Consider the following 20,991-nt stretch of genomic DNA (forward strand, 5'->3'; position numbering starts at 1 on the left):
CACAGGGATATCCCAGAATTAACATATTTTAAAATTTTTAAATATTAAAATATATAGTGTGCAACAAAAGATTACAAGACAAATAAAGAAACAGTAAATGATGGCACATCCAAAGAAACAAGATAAAATTCCAGAAACCATCCACAGATAACATCAGAACTTGGATATATCAGTCAAAGACTTTTAAAAAATTAACCTCTATATGCTCAAGGAGATAAAGGAAGGCATTGAAAAGATCTAAAGAATATTAGGAAAACAATGAATGAACAATATGAGAAACTCAATAAAAAAAGGAACCAAACAGAAATACCAGATTTGAGGACCACAATAACTGAAATGAAAAATTCTTTAGAGGGATTCAAGAGCAGATTGGAACTGGCAGAAGAAGGAATAGTGAACTCAAAGACAAGACAATTGAAATGATTCAGGATGAGGATCAGAAGGGAAAAAGAATGAAAAAAAAGTAAACAGAGCCTAAGAGACCTATGGGACACCAAGTGCAGTAATATATGTATTATGGGAGTCCCAGAAGGAGAAGAGAGAGAGAATGGGGCAGAATAATATTCAAAGAAATAAAGGCAGCCAACTTCCCCAATTTAACAAAAGACATAGATATGCACCTTCAAGAAGCTCAATGAACCATAGACAGGATAAATTTGAAGAGAACCATGGCCAGACATATAGCAGTCAAACTGTCTAATGTCAATGGTAAGGAGAGAGTTCTGAAAGCTGCAAGAGAAAAACAATGTATTATGTACAAAGAGGCCCATTAAGATTAAGTGCTGATTTCTCATCAGAAATCATGGACACAGGAAGGCAGTGGGAGGAAATATATAAAATTCTGAAAGAAAACAATTGCTAACCAAAAATTTTATATCCAGTAAGACAGCCTTTCAATAACGAGTGAGAGATGAAGATATTCCCTGATAAACAAAAGCTGAGAATTGTAACTTGTAACTTAATAAATCCCCTTTATAAAAGCTAATCCAGGGTGGTACAATGGTGGTTAAGTGGCAGAATTCACGCCTGTCTTGCCGGAGACCTGGGTTTGATTCCTGGTGCCTGCCCATGCAACAACAACAACAACAACAACAAAAAAGCTAATCCATTTCTGGTATATTGCATTCTGGAAACATTAGCAAAGCAAAGCAGATGCAAATAACTATAATCAGAAGGAAAGGGGGGGGACATTTCCATCAATCCCACAATACTAAAAGGAATATAAGAGGATTCTATGAACAACTATATGTCAAATTAGACAACCTAGATGAAATGTTCAAAGTCCTAGAAACACACAAACTACCTATACTGATTCAAGAATAAATAGAAGATGGCTATAGTCCAATAACAAGTAAAAAGATTACATAAATAATAAAAACTTCCAACAAAGAAAAGTCCAGGATCAGATGGCTTCACTGTTGAAGTTTACCAAACATTCCAAGAAGAATTTTCAGCAATCCTGCTCAAATTCTTCTGAAAACTTGAATAGGAGGCAACATTTCCTTACTGAGTCTATGACGCCAAATCCCCCTAATGTCAAAAGCTTGATAAAGATACAACAGCAACAGAAAACTGCAAATCAATATCTCTGATGAATAAAGATGCAAAAATTCTCAACAAAATACTAGCAAACCGAATCCAGCAGCACATTATAAGAATCACATACCATCATCAAGTGGGATTTATCCCAGGTATGTGAGGGTGGTTAAACATAGGGGAATCAATTAATGTAATACAATACATTAATAAAACAAATGAAAGCACACATTATCATCTCAATTGATGCAGTAAAGCCATTTGACAAAATCCAGCACCAGATATTGATAAAAATATTAGAAAACAAGAAATAGAAGTTGAGCCAGTTTGAGAGGATTTATGTGCCCTACAAAAGCCATGTTTTAATCCTAATCAATCTTGTGGGAACAACCATTTCTTTTAAATCCTTAGTCAATAATGTAGGTTGGAAACTTGATTAGGTTATCTCCATGCAGATGTGACACATCCAATTGTGGGCATTAAACTTTGACAAGAGAGAGATGTGACTTTACTCATTCCACATGGGTCTTGATTAGTTTGCTGGAATCCTTTAAAAGAAGAACCATTTTGGGGACAGCTTCAGAATGACAGAAGAGCAACAGAGCAGTCATGAGGAAACAGAGAGCCTATGCTGCCAGAGACCTTTCGTGATGAAGAAGGAAAACACCTCCCAGGGAGCTTCATGAAACAAAAAGCCTGGAGAGAAAGCCAGCAGACATTGCCATGTTCATGTGCCTTTACAATTGAGAGAGAAACCCTGAACTTCATTGGCTTTTCTTGAGTGAAGGTAACCTCTTAATTTGGATATTATTATAGACTTTTAATTGGAATATTTTCATGGCCTTAGAACTGTAAACTACCAATTTATTACATTCCCCCTTTGAAAAGTCATTCTGTTTCTAGTATATTGCATTCCAGCAGCTAGCAAACTAGAACAGAAGCTAACTTCCTTGACAGGATAAGAGCCATATATGAAAAACCCACAGCTCATTCCATACTCAATGGTGAAAGACTGGAAGCTTAGCTTTCCCTCTAAGATCAGGAACAAGACAAGGATGTCCACTGTCACCTCTGTTATTCAACATTATACTGGACATTCCAGCTAGATTAATTAGGCAAGAAAAAGAATGAAAAGTCTTCCAACTTGTAAAAGAAGATGTAAAGCACCCTTTCCAGATGATGTGATGCTATACATAGAAAATTATGAAAAATTCACAACGAAGATATATAAGCTAATAACTTAATTCAGAAAAGTGCCAGGGTACAAGGTCAACATGAAAAAGTCAGCAGTGTTTTTAAATATTAGTAAAGAATAATATAAGGAGGAAATCAAGAAAAATCCATTTACAATAGTGCCATGATCAGATTCATGTGTCAACTTGTCAGGTGGTGGTGCCTGTAGTCTGGTTGGGCAAATGCTGGCCTGTCTGTTGCTATGATGGCACTTCATAGAATTAAATCGTGATTATGTCAGTTGCATCCACAGCTGATTGCATTTGTAATCAGCCAAGGGGAGTGTCTTCTGCAATGAGTGATGTTTAATCTAATCACTGCAAGGCTTTTAAGGAGGATTCAGAAGAGAGAGTTTCTCTTCCTGCTTTGGCCTGCGAGCCTCTCCTGTGGAGTTCATCCAGACCCTTCACTGGAGTTGTCAGTTTCACAGCCTGCCCTACAGAGTTTGGACTCTACATTCCCATGGTTACATGAGACATATTCATAAATTTTATATCTCTGGATATTTCCTGCTGATTCTGTTTCTCTAGATAACCCTAACTAATACAAATAGGAACTAAAAGAATCACATATTTAGGTATAAATTTAACCAAAGATGTAAAGGAAAACTATAAAACACTGCTAGAAGAAATCAAAGAAGACCTAAATAATTGAAAGGGTATCCACTCATGAATTGGATGAATAATTATTATTAACATGTCAATTATACTCACATTGATTTACAGATTCAATGCATTTCCTATCAAAATGCCAACACCTTCTTTGCAGATATGGAAAAGCTAATAAGCAAATTAATATGGAAGTGTAAGGGCCAAAACCATATTGAAAAAGAAGAATGAAGTTGGAGCATGCACAGTTTCCAATTTTAAAACTTATTACAAAGCTGTAATAATCAAAACAGCACAAGAACAGACACATAGATTAATGGAATCAAATTGAGTTCAGAAATAAACCCTTGTGTCTAGAGACTATTTACTATTTTTAATAATTTTTTGGCAGGCTCTGGGAATCAAACCCAGATCTTTGGCATGACAGGTGAGAATTCTGCCACTGAGCCACCATTGCACCACCCTATAGCCAATTCACTTTAAATATATATATATATTTTATTGAGAAATCTTCACATGCATACATTCCATGCTTGCTATACAATCAATGGATCACAATATCATCACATAGTTGTGTACTCATCATCATGATCATTTTTTAGAACATTTGCATCACTCCAGAAAAAGAAATAAAGAGAAAAAGGAAAAAAACTCATACATATCATACCTCTTACTGTTCCCTCTCATTGACTACTAGTATTTCCATCTACCCAGCTTATTTTACCCTTTGTCCCCCTATTATTTATTTATTTTTTATCCATCTCTTTTTTTTTTACTTATCTTTTCAAACCCTGGATAAAAGAAGCATCAGACACAAGGTTTTCACAATCTCACAATCAAATTTTAAAAGTTATATCTTTATACAATCATCTTCAAGAATCGAGGCTACTAGAACACAGTTCCACAGTTTCAGTTACTTCCTTTCAGCCACTCCAATACACCATAAACTAAAAACAGGTATCTATATAATGCATAGAAATAACTTCCAGGATAAGCTCATAACTCTGAAATCTCTCAGCCACTGAAATCTTATTTTGTCTCATTTTTCCCCCTTTGGGTCAAGAAGGCTTTCTCAATCCCTTGATGCTGGGTCTTGGCTCATCCCAGAATTTCTGTCCCATATTGCCAGGGAGATTTGCATCCATGAAAGTTATGTCCCATGTAGTAAAGTGGACAGTGAGTTCACCTGCCGAGTTGGCTTAGAGAGAGAGGCCACATCTGAACAACAAAAGTTTCTCTGTGGGTGACACTTAGGCTTAATTTTAAGTAAGCTTAGCTGATCCTTTGTAGGAATAATTTTCATAGGGGCGAACACCAAGATCGAGGGCTTGGCCTATTGATTCGGTTGTCCTTACTGTTTGTGAGAATATCAGAAATTCTCCAAATGGAGAAGTTGAATATTTCTTTCTTTCTCCCCAGTCCCCCAAGGGGACTTTGCAAATACTTCATTCATTGCCCTAATTACGCTGGGATATATCGGAGCATCACACTAGCCAGGAGAAAGCAAGAAAATCTCATGCCCTCTTCAAGATTCCATGTACTTACGGTGTTCAGTAAATGACCATACAAGTTAAATTAGGAAATGCACTACCAAAAATATAAATTTTGCACCAAATAAACATCTCTCCCTTTAGTTTCACCCTTTGCACCAAATAAACATCTCTCCCTTTAGTCTCATACAGAAGTTGAAGTTTTAAAATATGGATGATGATATCTCTTACCCTCTATTCTGCTCTACCTTAGTCTTACCCAGATTAGCTTCCTTCATATCTCTACTCAAAGTCTTATCACTTTTTCAACTTTTTAAATAGTTCCTGTATGGGGTAGTGCTGACTTTCATAGCTTTGGAGCGCTAACTCTGAGTCTCAGGTGTCACATACATACCCAAAGTTTCTGGGAATGACCAGGCTATAAACAAACAGATTAGTCATTGTACCCTTACCTCCATCCATTGTGGATCATTGAACAATACCACCATAAATACCAGTGTGCAAATGTCCATTCCTGTCCCCACACTCAGTTCCTTCAGCTATATACTGAGCAACAGGGTTTCAGAATCATATGGCAATCCCACCCCTAAGCCTCCTGTGGAAAGTTCTTCCTGCCCTTCAAGGGGCTTCACCTCTCAGATTCCATACCAATAGTGAACAGGTATATCTCTTTCTCCACATTTTCTCTAGCACTTGTTTCTCTCTGTTCATTTTTAAATAATTTTATTCACACATTATACAATCCTACCTAAATGTATAGACATGCCTTCATCACCATAATCTTTATGAAGACATGTCCTTTTCTTCCACAAAGAATCCATACCCCTTCCCCATTCTCCCTGACCTGTTGACATTTAGTTTTCACATAATACCTTTGTTACATTCAGTGGAAGCATATTACAATGTTACTGTTGACTATAGACCCTAGCTTGTATTGATTGTACTTTTTCCTATATACCATTTATTTTCAACACCCTGCAATAGTGACATTCATTTATTCTCCATCAGGCAGAAAACTTTTTTATTTGTACATTTAATCACCATCACTGTCCATTCCAGGAATTCCTAAATTAGACCTCATCCGTCTTTATCCTCTAACTTTCCTTCTGGTTTCAAATATGGCCTCAGCCCTTCTCCCTCAATCACACTCACATTCAGTTTCATTCAGTGTACTTATATTATTGTGCTACAATTAGGTAGTATTATGCTATCCATTTCTGAATTTTTTTTTTTCAGGCGGGGACCACAGGTTTATTGGGGTTCCACACACATCACAGAATCGCAGGCCATGGCACGGTCACTTGCACACGCCAGGGCCCGGAGGGGAGAGGGATGCAGCCTCCTCCTCCCTTGAGTCCCAGACCCAGCTGGGTCCCTCCCTCCAGGGCAGCCAAGGGAAGGGGGCTGCTGGGGCCGGGCCTGGGCCTGGGAAGGGAGAGTGTGCAGGCGGGGCTGGGAGGGGGCGAGGGCCTGGGCGGCTCCTCCACCTTCACTCCAGCGACTGCAGCATCAGCAGCTGCTTGAGCACCTTCATCTGGCTGGTCTCGCGGATCTCACCGGCCAGGAACATCTCATCCACGACAGTGTAGACCTTATAGAAGTTGAACACCAGGTCCAGCTCACAGACATTGTGGAAATATTCATTTAAGACCTCCACGAAGTTGTGGATAGCTTCCAAGTAGGCCAGGTTGTTGTCGTTCACATCCACGCAGATGCAGAAGTAGAGGCCAGCATAGCGCCGGTAAATGATCTTGAAGTTCCGGAACTCCACAAAGTTGGTGTGTTTGGCATCTCGGACGGTGACCACTGCATGCACCTCCTCGATCAGCTTCTGTTTCTCATCGTCATCAAACTGCATGTACCACTTGGCCAAGCACGTCTTGCCCGCCCGGTTCTGGATGAGGATGAAGCGGATCATGGCGACCCCCGTCCGGACCCCAGTGGCCCAGATCCCGTGGCGACTGGGTGGCTCCGGCTCTGGCTGCAGTCAGGGGCCCCATTTCTGAATTTTTACGATCAGTACTGTTATGCCATCTGCATTCCCTCAGCATCAATTGCTCAATCCCTACCCTATTTCTAGCTCCTGATAACCTGTGTTCTTAGTTCAATTCTCAAAGTTCACTCATTAATGTTAGTTTATATTAGTGAGACCATAGAGTATTTGTCCTTTCATTTCTGGCTAATTTCACTCAGCATAATGTCCTCAAGGTTCATACATGTTACATGCTTCATGACTTTATTCTGTCTTACATCTATGTAACATTTCATCCTATATATATAGCACAGCTTGTTTAGCCACTCATCTGTTGATGGACATTTGGGCTGTTTCCATTTCTTGGCAATCATAAATAATGCTGCTATAAACATTGGTGTGCTAATGTCCACTTGTAATCTTACCCTCAGGTCCTTTGAAGATATACCTAGTAATGGGATTGCTGGATCATGTGGTAATTCTATACTTAGCTTCTTGAGGAACTATCAAACTACTTTTCAGAGCTGTTGCACCATTTTACATTCCCAATAACAGTGCATAAGTGTGCCCCATTCTCCACATCCTCTCCAGCACTTGCTGTTTTCTGGTTTGTTTGTTTGTTTGTTTTGATAATGGCCATTCTAGTGGGTGTGAGATGATATATCATTGTGGTTTTGATTTGCATTTCTCTAATAGCCAGTTAAGTTGAACATGTTTTCATGTGCCTTTTAGCCATCTGTATTTCCTCTTCTGAGAAGTATCTCTTCATGTCTGTTGCCCATTTTTTAACTGTGTTATCTTTTTAATGTTGAGTTGAATAATCTCTTTATATATTCCAGATACTAAACCCTGATCTGATATATGGTTTCCAAATATTGTCTCCCATTGTGTAGGCTGCCTTTTTACTTTCTTGACAATGTTCTTTGATGCACAAAAGTGTATAATCTTGAGGAGTTCCTGTTTATCTATTTCATTTTTTTCAATGTTTGTGCTTTGGGTGTAAGGTCTAGGAAAAAACCTCCTATTGCAAGACTTAGAAGATAATTCCTTATATTTCTTCTAAAATTTTATGGTGTTAACTCTAGTGTTTAAGTTGTTGATCCATTTTGAGTTAATTTTTTAATAGGGTGTGAGATATGGATCCTCTTTCATTCTTTTGCATATGGATATCCAGTTTCAAGCACCATTTATTGAAGAGGCTGTTCTCTTCCAGGTGGGTTGGCTTGACACCTTAACAAAGATCAATTGTCCATAGATGAGAGGGTCTATATCTGAACACTGTATTCAATTCCATTGGTCAGTATATCTATCCTTATGCCAGTACCATGCTGTTTAGACTTATATGGCTTCATAGTATGCTTTAAAGTCAGGTAGTGTGATATTACAACTTCATTTTTCTTTCTCAAGATATTGTTTACTCGGGCGGGCCATGGTGGCTCAGCAGGCAGGAATGCTTGCCGGTGATGCCAGAGGATCTGGGTTCGATTCCTGATGCCTGCCCATGTTAAAAACAAAAAAAGATATAAGATATTGTTTACTGTTTGGGGCACCATTCCCTTCCAAACAAATTTGGCTATTGTTTTCTTCTATTTATGCAAAGTAACTTTTGGGATTTTCATTGTTTTTTTCTATTTATGCAAAGTAACTTTTGGGATTTTCATTGGTATTGCATTGAATCTGTAAAACAATGTTGGTAGAATTGATATCTTAACTATATTTAATCTTCCAGTTCATGAACACGGAATGTCCTTCCATTTATTTAGGTCTTCCATGATTTCTTTTAGCAATTTCTTATAGTTTTCTGTGTATAGATTTTTTGTATCCTTAGTTAAATTTATTCCTAAATATTTGATTCTTTTGGATGCTATTATAAATGGATATTTTTTCTTGATTTCCTCCTCAAATTGCTACTGTATAGAAACATTACTGATTTTTGGGTGTTGATCTTGTATCCTGCCACTCTGCTGTTCTCATTTTGTTCTAGTTTGCTAGCTGCCAGAATGCAACACACCAGAGACGGATTGGTTTTTAATAAAAGGGGATTTATTTCATTAGCTCTTCAGAGGAAAGGCAGCTAACTTTCATCTGAGGTTCTTTCTTATGTGGGAAGGCACAGGGTGATCTCTGCTGGCCTTGTCTCCAGGCCCCTGGGTTCCAACAACTTTCCCTGGGGTGATTACTTTCTGCATCTCAGAAGGCCAGGGCTGAGCTGTGAGTGCTGAGATGAGGTATGCTGAGCTGCTCGGGCTGTGCTACATTGAGCTCTCTCATTTAAGCACCAGCCAATTAAATCAAACATCATTCATTACAGCAGGCACACCTCTTAGCTGACTGCAGATGTAATGAGCAATAGATGAGGTTCATGTACCATTGGTTCATGGCCTCAGCAACAGACCTAGGTGCCTTCACCTGACCAAGTTGACAACTGACTCTAACTACCACATGTCTATCCCTTGTCAACCTGGCAACTACACACATCACCTTAAACAATTTTAAGGTGCAAAAAATTCCCTTCTGGCTGTGGACCTTGAATTTCAAAACAAGTTATCTGGTGCCAATATACAAAGGAGGATACTCACAGGATACAGCTTTTCATCTCCATAGGGAGAAATTAGAAAGAACACAGATGTAAAACCTGTAGGGCAAACGCCATTGGATTTCAAAGTCTGAAAGTCATTTATCCTTTGGCTTTAGAAAGTGGCAGTCCCACGCTTTCCAAGGGCCTATGCAGTGACCTGCCTCTTTCCAAATCAACCTTGGGGGACATTGAGGAGACCACCTTTTTCTTGGCTCCACCCTATCCAAGCATCAGGGACACACCTGGGCTCTCTGCCATTTCCGGGGCACACACTCAACCCCTCCATGTAGTGGCAGCCAGGCTCTCCCCAGTTCCCCAAGGAGTGTGCCATACCTTCTCCAAGGCCTGAGGCTGCATGACCCTTCCACTGCAATGAGGTGGGAGACTCATCCTCGCCCTTCAGGGTAAACTCACCCTCTCCATGTATATGGGTGGATTCACTCTCCTGGCCGAGGTTTCTTGGCTTCAGACCAGAGCTTCCATGGTTCTCACTCAGCAAGCTCCAATTTTTCCCTTTTGTGTCCCCCTTTGTCCGGATTGGCAGTCATTTCATTTATACCAACAGTCTCTTCAAGCACTCCAGGACTTTTCCATCATTCTCTTCACAGTTCCTCCAAAATCTTCCCCTTAGCCATCCAAAAAACCATACCAGCATATCTAGTATTTGCAAACCGCAGCAGCACCCCACTTCTCAGGTACCAAATCTGTTCTAGTTTGTTAGCTGCTGGAATGCAACACACCAGAGAGGATTGCCTTTTAATAAAAGGGGATTTATTTCATTAGCTCTTCAGAGAAAAGGCAGCTAACTTTCATCTGAGGTTCTTTCTTATGTGGGAAGGCACAGGGTGATCTCTGTTGGCCTTGTCTCCAGGCCCCTGGGTTCCAACAACTTTCCCTGGGGTGATTACTTTCTACATCTCAGAAGGCCAGGGCTGAGCTGTGAGTGCTGAGATGAGGTATGCTGAGCTGCTCGGGCTGTGCTACATTGAGCTCTCTCATTTAAGCACCAGCCAATTAAATCAAACATCATTCATTACAGCAGGCACACCTCCTAGCCGACTGCAGATGTAATGAGCGATAGATGAGGTTCACGTACCATTGGCTCATGGCCACAACAACAGAACTAGGTACTTTCACCTGGACAAGTTGACAGCTGAATCTAACTACCACACATTTATTAGCTCTAGTAGCTTTGCTGTACTTTTTTTTTTTTTGCATTTTCAACATATAGTATCATATCATCTACAAACAGTGAGAGTTTTACATATTACTTTTCAATTTAGATGCCTTGGATTTCTTTTTCTTGTCTAATTGCTCTGGCTAGAACTTACAGCAGAATGTTGAATAACAATGGTGACATTGTATTGTTCCTGATTTTAGGGGGAGAGCTTTCAGTCTTTCACCATTGAGGATGAAGTTATCTGTGGGCTTTTCATATGTTCCCTATATCATGTTGAGGAAGTTCTCTTCTATTCCTACCCTTTGATGTGTTCTCATCAACAATTTTGTCCAATGCTTATCTGCATCAATCAGAATGATCATGTGGAGGGGCAAGGATAGCTCAGTGGTAGAATTCTCACCCTCTATGTGAGAGACCTGGGTTCGATTCCCACACCCTGCACTTGCAATAAAAATGATCATGTGTTTTTTATGCTTTTATTTGTTGATATGGTATATACCATTAATTGATTTCCTTGCATTGAACCATTCTTGCATACTTGTAATTAATCCCACTAATCATGGTGTATACTTCTTTTCATGTGCTGCTGGATTGTATTTGCAAGAATTTAGTTGAGGATTTTTGGATCTATATTCATTAGAGAGATTGGTCTGTAATTTTCTTTTCTTGTAGTATCTTTGTCTGGCTTTGGTATGAAGGTGATTTTGGCTTCATGGAATGAGTTAAGTAGCTTTCCCTCTTCTTTAACTATTTTGATGAGTTTGATCAGGATTGGTACTAATTCTTTCTTGAATGCTTGGTAGAATTCACATGTCTGGTGATGGACTTTTCTTTTTTGGGATCTTCTTGATGACTGATTAATCTCTTTACTGTGATTGGTTTGTTGGGTCAACTGAATCTAACTACCACAGCAACCTATGTGTCCATCAGCAGATGAGAATGGATAAACAAAATGTGGTACATCCATAAAAAGATTGAAGTCCTGATGCGTGCAACAACATGGATCAACAGTGAAGAAATTGTGTTGAGTGAAATAAGCCAGACACAAAAGAATAAATATTTCACTGATAGGAAATAATTAAAATAAGCAAGTTCATGGAGTCAGAATCTAGAATAACATTACCAGGGGTCAGGGTGGGGCTAGGGATTGGGAAGTTAAGGCCTAAAATGTTCAGGCTTCCTGTTTAGAATGATGGAAATGTTTTGATAATGTATGGTGGTGGTGGTAGTGGAACATTGTGACTATAATTAACAACACTGAAATACATAGTTGAATGTGGTTAAGAGGTTTACTGATAGTCTTTACCCTCTTCTCCAGACCTCTCTCTCCTGCCTTTTCTTATCTGCCTGTAGTGCTCCCTTTAGTATTTCTTACAGAGCCAGTTTCTTAGTCACAAATTCTCAGGGATTGTTTGTCTGAAAATATTTTAATCTCCCCCTGATTTTTTTCTATGCTGCATTGTGGGGGCCACATTTCACTCTTTTTTTTCCATATGAGTATCCCATTATTGCAGCACCAATTTTAAAATTTTTTGTTGTTGATGTTTTTGTTGTTGTTTTTGGGAAGTGCATGGGCCAGGAATCCCCCTCATCTTTGAAGGACAATTTTTCTGGACATTCAATTCTTGGTTGGCAGTTTTTCTCTTTTAGAATTTTAAATATATCATCCCACTGCCTTCTTGCCTCCATAGTTTCTACTGAGAAATCCACACATAGTCTTATTGGGCTTCCCTTGTATGTGATGGATTGCTTTTCCCTCACTGCTTTCAAAATTCTTTCTTTCTCTTTGACATCTGACAGTTTGATTAGTAAGTGTTTTGGAGTATGTCTATTTGTATCTATTCTGTTTAGGGTATGCTGTACTTTTTGGATCTATAATTTTATGTCTTTCCTAAGAGATGGGAATTTTTCAGTGATTATTTTCTCTATTAGTCTTTCTCCTCTTTTTCCCTTCTCTTCTCCTTCTGTGACACCCACAATACATTTATTCATGTGCTTCATTTTGTCATTCAATTCCTTGAGACCCTGTTCGTATTTTTCCATTGTTTTCCTATATTTTCTTTTGTGTGTCAGACTTCAGATGTCCAGTTCTCTGGTTCAGTAATCCTTCCTTCTGCCTCTTCAAATCTATTGTTGTAGGTTTCCATTTTGTTTTATTTCTTCTATTATGCCTTTCATTCCCATAAATTCTGTGATTTGTTTTTTCAAGTTTTTGAGTTCTTTTTGTTCACCCAATATCTCTTTATATCCTCCCTCAACTCATTGATTTGATTTTTTATGAGATTTTCCATGTCTATTCGAACATCCTGAATTAGTTGTTTCAAGACCTGTATCTCATTTGAATTGTTGATTTGTTCCTTTGACTGGACCCTATCTTTGATTTTCCTAGTATGACTCATTATTTTTTTCTGGTGTCTAGGCATTTGATTTCCTTAATTAGTTTATTCTGGAGGTTATTTTCACTCTTTTACCTAGAAATTTTTTTTCTGTATTGCTTTGTTTTCTATCTGTTCTTTGACATTCAACTTATTCTAGAACTCTAACATAGGCTCTGTTTAACTGATCAGAATTTTTCAGTTCTTGTTTTTCTGTTTCTTGTCCTGCCTAGATCAAGCATATTTTTTAAGGAGGGTCTCCTCCGATATTATAGGTCCCAGTCAGATTTTCTCAGATCAGACAGGCCCACATGTCAGGAGGAAAGAGTCACTAGCATCAATTTTCCCTGAGGGCGAGACACAGCAAGTCCTCAGACTTTCCTATGAAGCCTCTAGACCTGGTACTTTTGTTATCCTGCTCAGCATGTGGTGCTTCTCTGCCTGTGACTTCCCACCAGTGTAAATTGATGTGGTGCCTTTAATTTCAGCAGACACTCCCTGCTGGGGTCATGGTTGAGACACAAGTGATATTGTAGTTTGGCATTAATTGCTTCATCTAGTTCCTGGAGCCTGAATTCCTTGAAGGAGGGATTCCAACTGAGCTTTGCCCCACCTTTCTCTTGGGGAAGATGCAAACTTTATGTAGTTAACTCCTTTCACCTACCTGACTAGTTCCTTTGTCTCTCAGACAAGCTTAATTCCGTCCTTACCTATGGCAGTGCTGCAGCCTGAGAGGGCTTTCAGTCCCATCTAATGAGCTGTTAAGGAGTAGAAAAAAAGCAAAGAAAAGCCTTTTCAGAACAGGACCCCACTCCTCAGGTTTGTCAATCAAGAGCTTAAGTTGGTATGTTGCTTTATCTCCAGGCTCTATGTGCCCCCTCCTGAAACTGTATATTTACATGACTATCTTCACCATTATATCGTTAGCCTCTGAAGTCAGGAAGGATGTCATTTATCTATATCCCAATATGGCACATTGGCTGCTGACCCAGCTGCTCAATCAATAGACCTCTATAAGGCTGCAAAAGAATGAAGTGCATGAATAGTATCTTTTTCTCTTTTTAACCTACTGTCCTACTTTTCCATGTTCCTCTTCTCCATCTTGATGCCCCTATGCCCTGCTGGTCACCTCCAGCTCCCTGCTCTTGTAGCTGTAGGAACCACCTGCCTGGTGGGGGAAGCACCATGCCTCTCACATAGTAGGCATTAAATAGACACTTGTTGACTGAATTGCGGGTAACCTGCAGGGGCCCCTGCCTGGAGGAGAGCACTCAATAGTTATTTATTGACTGAGGCTGAGAAGCAAGAATCCAGGGTGCTGGTGTAACTAGGGGACTGAGAAAGTTGATAAAGTCATTCAGTAAGGTATGTTGGATCACAGTCGGAAATGGAACAAAGGGGAGCTGTTGCCAGGAGTAACACATTAGAATAGGGAGTTGGGAAATAGTACCAGGGCCCAGAGGCTGGAGCCAAGCTTGGGGAACAGTGGCTTTATGTGCCAAACCAAAGAGGTTCCAGTTCCAGGAGTCAAAGCCAAAGCCAAGCCAGTGGAAGTTCATTGGTAAGCTGTGACCATTCTTGAAAGAGACTCAGTCACATGGTGGCCATTTCTACCCAGGCTGAGAGTTTTGAATTGCATGAGCTGTAATTCCTTTTGGATTATGCCTTGTCTGTCTGTCTAAAACTGACTTCATATATTTCTCTGGTTGTCAACTAATTTATCTAATACTACCAGTGGTTTAGCTGCTCATGATAGTACCTTACAGTTGTATACTCTTTTAGAAGATTATACAGAATACTTTTGCACCCATCCTACAACCACAATAATCTTATGAGGTATCATAGTATATGTTAGCATTGCAATTTAACATATAGGGAAACGAAGACCCAGAGAAGTTAAGTGTCTTGCCCAAGGTCATATAGGTAGTAATTGGCAGAGTCAGAACTAGAACACAACTCTTTTGATGTCAAGTCCAATTTATTATTATTGTTTCATACTGTAGATGCCAGAAAATAATTTAAGGGACTACCTTTCCCAGTGATATTTACCTTTTCTTAGGGGATTCTCAAAAAAGGAAAAGCCGTTAAATGTAAAGAAGTGACTTGCTAATGATGAAATTTTGGTTATTTTTGCAGGAAGTGAGAGATAATTTTTATAGGAGCTTCTGCCCAGTTCTTCTCAAATTATACCCTGTAGTTAACTGGCAAGCCTATTTTGTGCTCTCCTGAAAATAGCCCTGCCCTTATATGTTATCTGGGTCAACATCAGTGGTATAAGGTAGTCCTTTCCATCTTACTTTACTGACCAGGCAGTAGAGCATGCTTGTTAAAAACAAAGACTCTGAGGCCAGGAAACTTGGATTAAAATTGTAGCTTCGCCATGTAACTGTGAAACTTATGTATGTTCCTTTATTTCCTTGTACCTCATTGTGAAATGGATAATAATGACGGTGATTATCTCATATGAGGATTAAATGAATTGATATATGTAAATAACTTAGAACAGTGCTTGACACATAGTAAGGACTATAGAAATGTTACCTATTTTTAGAATTAGCTGTATTCATATTATTATATGTCTTGATGAAAGCGGTGCTGGACATATATGTAAATATGAGCTGTGCTGTGTAAGGGCAAATACAAATTAAAAAAAGAGGCTTAATTCTTCCTGTTGAAAATAAGGGAAGAGAGTTTTTCTTCCCTTTTCTTTCATCATTTACTTTCAAAACTTATAATTTTAAGTTCTTTCCCTTTGAAATGTATGTAAATCTTTTTTAAAGGTTGAATAAGCCTCTTGCAAATTTCACAACTCAAGAATGTTTCCTCAAGGATGGGAACCATTTCTTTAAAATGTAATCATCAAGGATGATAGTACCCCTATGTCCCATTTCCTGGGAGGAGATGAGCATAACTTCGGGTGGCACCTGACTCCAAATTGAAAACCTACCCCCAGTCATAAAGATACGAGAAATATCTTGAGAACATGTATATATTGGGTTGTATTGCTTAGCCACATAAAAAGGATGAGCACTCTTTCTATCTTTGCAATCTCTTTACAGATTGCCTGTGATATATCACATTCTGGTTTAATGCTTGTTCAACAGTAAAATTGTTTCCCTTTCTCCTCTACCTTTGTGGAGAGGTTTCCTGGTTGGGAATAGATATATTTTTAAAAATTGTATTTCCCAAACAGCTGGATATGTGTCTAAATGTGAGTGGTCTCAGAGAGGCCAAATCAAGTACAGTGAAAAGTGGGGGTCCTTAGACAGATATACAGACTAGGCATGGAACCTAGCCTATAGCCCCAAACCAATCTCAGAATTCTTGAATATTAGTACTTCCAAGAGATACTGCACCTAAGCTAGTTATAATCACAGTTTACCTGGATTATTAACAAGAATAGCTCATTTCAGGATCAGTTGCTTCCATCCTAGTGAAGGCCATGGAATTATAGTCATTAAATTACATGGTAGAAAAATGCTCCCTTGGACCCAAAATGGCCAAATGTATGCACCTTTCACATGTAAGTATTTATACTTAATTCATCAAAATTTTCATAAGAGCAGATATTCATTTGTTTCTTATGGTAACTGGATGGGAAGCAGGCCCCTTTTTGGAGGATGGGTATGATCGCCGAGAGAAGGGAATAGAGTGTAAAAGTAGGAGGCCTTCTCTTCATTGTCACAGAGCAATTGAGACATGTAGAATTCCACCCTCCTCCACCCTTGCTTCAGGAAACCATTCCCAGTCACTCATACTCTCACTGATCTCTCCACCTCTGATCTCCTCAAGCGCAGACTGCCGCTAAGTTTGGCACTTAACTGTATACCCTGTAAGGTGAAATATCCCTCCTCAGTTATAGATTGATCCAAAGCATACTCTTTTTCTCTCAGCAAAGGTATGGCTGAGACCTTGATATTTGAGAGGGAGAGTAGAAGGCATAAATTAACCATTTATTTACTGAGCTCCTCTGAGCTCTATCCTTGTGTCTATTCAGATCACCATAAAGCTACATAGCTGAATTATAATGCTTGAATGTTCTTCCCCACCACCGCCTTAAAATTGCCCTTATAGAATTGTGTTTCACCATGAAAGTTAGCTGTTAGTTCTATTTTCCTTCCATTGTATTGTGTATTTCTTTGGAAGCTATCCCAAATCTATGATGGAAGCAGATAACATATACATAAATACTCAAAGTGAGTTCCTGTTTAAAGTATACAAAACACACTCATAATTTGAGTTTGTCTAGTCCAATAAAGATGAGGAGAATTGAAGGATTTTCTTATTGGGTGGGCTCAGATCAGGGAGAGATAGTTTGAGGACAATGTGGGGGTTTGGATACATGGGGCTTCTGAAGTGTCAAAAGGAATAAAGAAGTTGTAAAAAGTATAAATACTTAGGGAAGTGAATGGTGGAGGTTGCTGGTGTCCCACCATTTTGTCCCATCTAAATATTTCTCAGCTCAGCAACCCTGAATTGGACTTCCGGTATTTTTTTCTTGGTTCGAGGACACCTCCTATTTGGTTGCTGGACATCTCCTGTGTATTTTTGACCTCACATTGTTGATGGCACTAGCATGTGAGTGTCTTGCAGCCATTATGGGTATCTCCTTTGGCACATATGCCCAGCATTTTATCTCCTGGATTATAGCATATACCTTTCTCTGTTGTGTGATCTGTGATCTGTGTGCTTGGAAACAGACATAACAATATTTCTGTGGCCAGCTAGGTCATGAGGTAGAAGCTTATTTTAGATAGGTTGGAGAGCAGGATCTTGAACTTCAAGGCCCTTTCACACGCTATGACACTATAAGTCGGTGATCAACTTATAGTAGCTACAATGTAGAGATGACAAGATTCTGGCATCACCTGTTGGACATGGCTTCATGCTTTTGGGAATCAGTAGAAAATATGTGAAAATTTAGATTTCTCAAATAAATTAATGGGTGGTTATTTGCTTTACAAAATGACCCAGGGATTCCTTTAAATAGCAAGCTCCTCTGGTGTGCTTAAAATATGGGTCAGTTTATATTTAAAAAGCCTTTTCACGTGCCACACATTTAGAAACAAGTCTGTTATGTAAAGAAAGATACCTATGTATGCTGGTTTAGGATTTGGTTTTGGACTTAGACTTCACTTGTCTAAATGAATTTGCTTCTATCTTTGTGCAGGAAAGTCTTATTTTGACTTTGGGAGCTGAAGGTAATTGGATTAGGGTCCTTAAAAAATCAACAGAGAAGTACCATTCATTCCTTCTCCTGTGGTGGTCTCAGACAAATAGATTCTTGTTGCAGTGGAGTCATAATGTTCTCAATGGTCCTTTCTATGCACTTCTTCCCTGGGGGTGGTAGTAGAAAGTGTGGCATTTGAAATTTTTGCTGGAATATCTAAACTCACAACAAAGAGAAATCAGAAACCTTAGATAATGTAGCACATGGAAAAGATCTATTTTTTAGACTAACAGTGACCTTCTTTAACATCTCAGGAAATTAGTATAATCTTAAATTCTTTTCAAAGTCAATATTAAGCCCTTTTAGAGTGTGATTAGCTCCAATATCATGAGACCACAGTTACCTTATTGCCTATCTTGTTCTGCCTCTTAAGTCCAACCCATATGTACTCAGCTGTGAGGCATGCTGAGACTCAGCAGTGTTGGGGAGGTAGAAGCCAAGACTGAGCTGAATCGGGGTTAATCCTCTGATCCAAAGAGAGTGGTCAGCTATCCTAGCATCTGAAGAGAAGAAGCAAATTTTACCTTGAATTGGGCAGGTATTTATATTCTGAAGGTTTCATCTCATGGTTTGGGTGTAGGAGCACAGGTGGAACTGTGAGTCCGGCAGATGATAATATGCTTTGGGGTGAATGTGTGGATGTGGATTTCTGTTCAGTTTAAGCAAGATTACTAGTAGCTGTGGAGAGAGGGACAGGTTTAGCAGGGCAAAAGGAGTGGTTTGGTTATTTGAGTACTAAGGGACCTGGACAGAGGCTGGCTGGTGTTCCAGGATTCCACGTCCAGCAGAATGTTAGGTGCAATTCAGGAAATACAATAGAAGCACAATTATGAAAATAATAGTAATAGTTACTTCTATGTCACAGTTTATATTACTTAATCCTCACAACATCTTGATGAGGTAGGTATTGCTATTATCATTAATTTACAGACAAAGAAACTTTGTACAAAGAGTAAAAGTAAGTTGTTTAAAGTCATATAACTGGGAAATAAGTGGTAGAGCCAGGATTTGAACCCAAGCCTGGCTACTGTCAAAGCCCAGCACTGAACTAGCATCCATCTTATTCTACATAGTTTATGTCATGGCAGAGATTGGAGAGAAGGATTGGTGAAACTCAAAGGGCTCCCTGTACATACACTGCTTAAGACAGGCAGAGCCTCAGGTATTAGACAGTGGAGAAAATAAAAGCCCCAAGTCAACAAAGCAAAAATTCAAGTTCTTCACTGCTAAAAAGCTAGCATACAAAAGACAGTAATGCTGAAGACCATTTGTATTATTTTTTAAAGTTTAGGGATAATTGGAATCCATATGAGTTCCAGTCACATGGTGGGAAGTGGAGTTTGGGTAGGGGAAACAGATCTTAAGTAGCAAAGGGGAGTTGAGCTTATCACACCTTTGTGGAGTGTTTGCCTGCTCTTTGTCAGGCACTCTGCCATGGATGCCTAGTGAAGAAACAGTAGATGGGAAAGAAAGTAGGCAGAAGCTAGTCTGAAGGAAAAAGACTCTAGTCCAGAGGACACCAGGTTAAAATGTATCAACTACTTAGCGTCAAAGCAAGCATCTTGGGAGCTGCATCTCCTATCACCAGACATCAACACGCAGAATTAGCCTTGCTGCCTTAAGCAGTATGCTCCCTGAGTCTCGTCTCCAGAATTCCCTTACTTATGCGATGGTAGCCCAGGTGGTAGGAAAGTCCCGAGGATTGTGTCAAACTAATTTGGTTGTTATCCAAGGAGGCATGAGGCTCCACTGCCAATGTGGTGAGTTAAATTTGTACTCACATATTTGGTCAGTCTGCATATATTCACTGAATACTTACTAAGGACAGGATACTGTATTTGAGGGAAAAACACAGGTCATTACCAGGAAAAAGATAATACTGTAAGATGTAAAGAACTAGGTGGGGACAGAATGGGAAAAGGAGTAGCAGAGCCAGCAGCCAACAGTGTTTGGAGCTGGACAGTTGCGGGGAGGATGCTGGTGAGCCAAACGGTTAAGAATTTACCCTTTTTTGAAGAGCATGATTGCTTAAAAGAGCCATAATGGTATGAACATGCATCTCAAATTGTTAGACATGCTATATTAAGGAATTTTACAGTCTTGAGCTCAATAGATTCTATTCAAATATAGAGATGCACCCAATGCGTCATGGTGTAGGAGAGCATAGTGTAGCATGGGAGCACTTGATTGAGGGCCAGGAGATCTGGATGCTGATTCAAGCCCTGCCACTAACTTTTTGTATGATTTGGAGCAAATCACTTAACATCTTTGGTGCCTAGATTTCCTCTCTGTAATTAGAAGATGTTGGGCTTGATTGATCTTTCCAAAGTACTCCAAAGTCAAGTAAAACAGAGTTGTTTTGTTTCATTGCATGTTTAAAAGATAGTGCAGTGTTAGGTTATAGAACAATCATGCAGAAAGCAGAGTTCCCATATACCCACTCCCCCATAAGCAAGACAGAATTTTACAATCGTCCCTTGACTCCTGTCTTGTTCTCCCCCCACCCCACCTTCTTGCTCATATTCCTGTTTTCTGTGGTAGAGAATTTCAATAGTATCCTGGACCACAGTACAATTTGAGTTGAGAAAGCCTCAGCCAGATGATATCCCAGGTCCTTTCCAACTCTAAAATTCCATGATTTTGCATTGTTGCCAATGTGGACTTCAGATGTATTCATTTCATTTTCTAAGACTGGTTGGCAGTCAGGTTATTTTCAGGCCAGAAATGGAGGACAGGGCTGGCCAAGTAAAAGATCCTGCAGAGAAAACCGGAATTAGAAAGAAAGAGGA

General features: G+C 39.4%; 1 pseudogene; it reads right to left on the minus strand.

Moving 5' to 3' along the window:
• Nucleotides 1-6,265: 6,265 nt before the first annotated feature.
• LOC143671438 (AP-2 complex subunit sigma pseudogene) lies at nt 6,266-6,850 on the minus strand (annotated as a pseudogene).
• Between the last annotated feature and the right edge of the window lie 14,141 nt (nt 6,851-20,991).

Source organism: Tamandua tetradactyla, chromosome X, assembly GCF_023851605.1.
Source record: "Tamandua tetradactyla isolate mTamTet1 chromosome X, mTamTet1.pri, whole genome shotgun sequence".
NCBI lineage: Eukaryota > Metazoa > Chordata > Mammalia > Pilosa > Myrmecophagidae > Tamandua > Tamandua tetradactyla.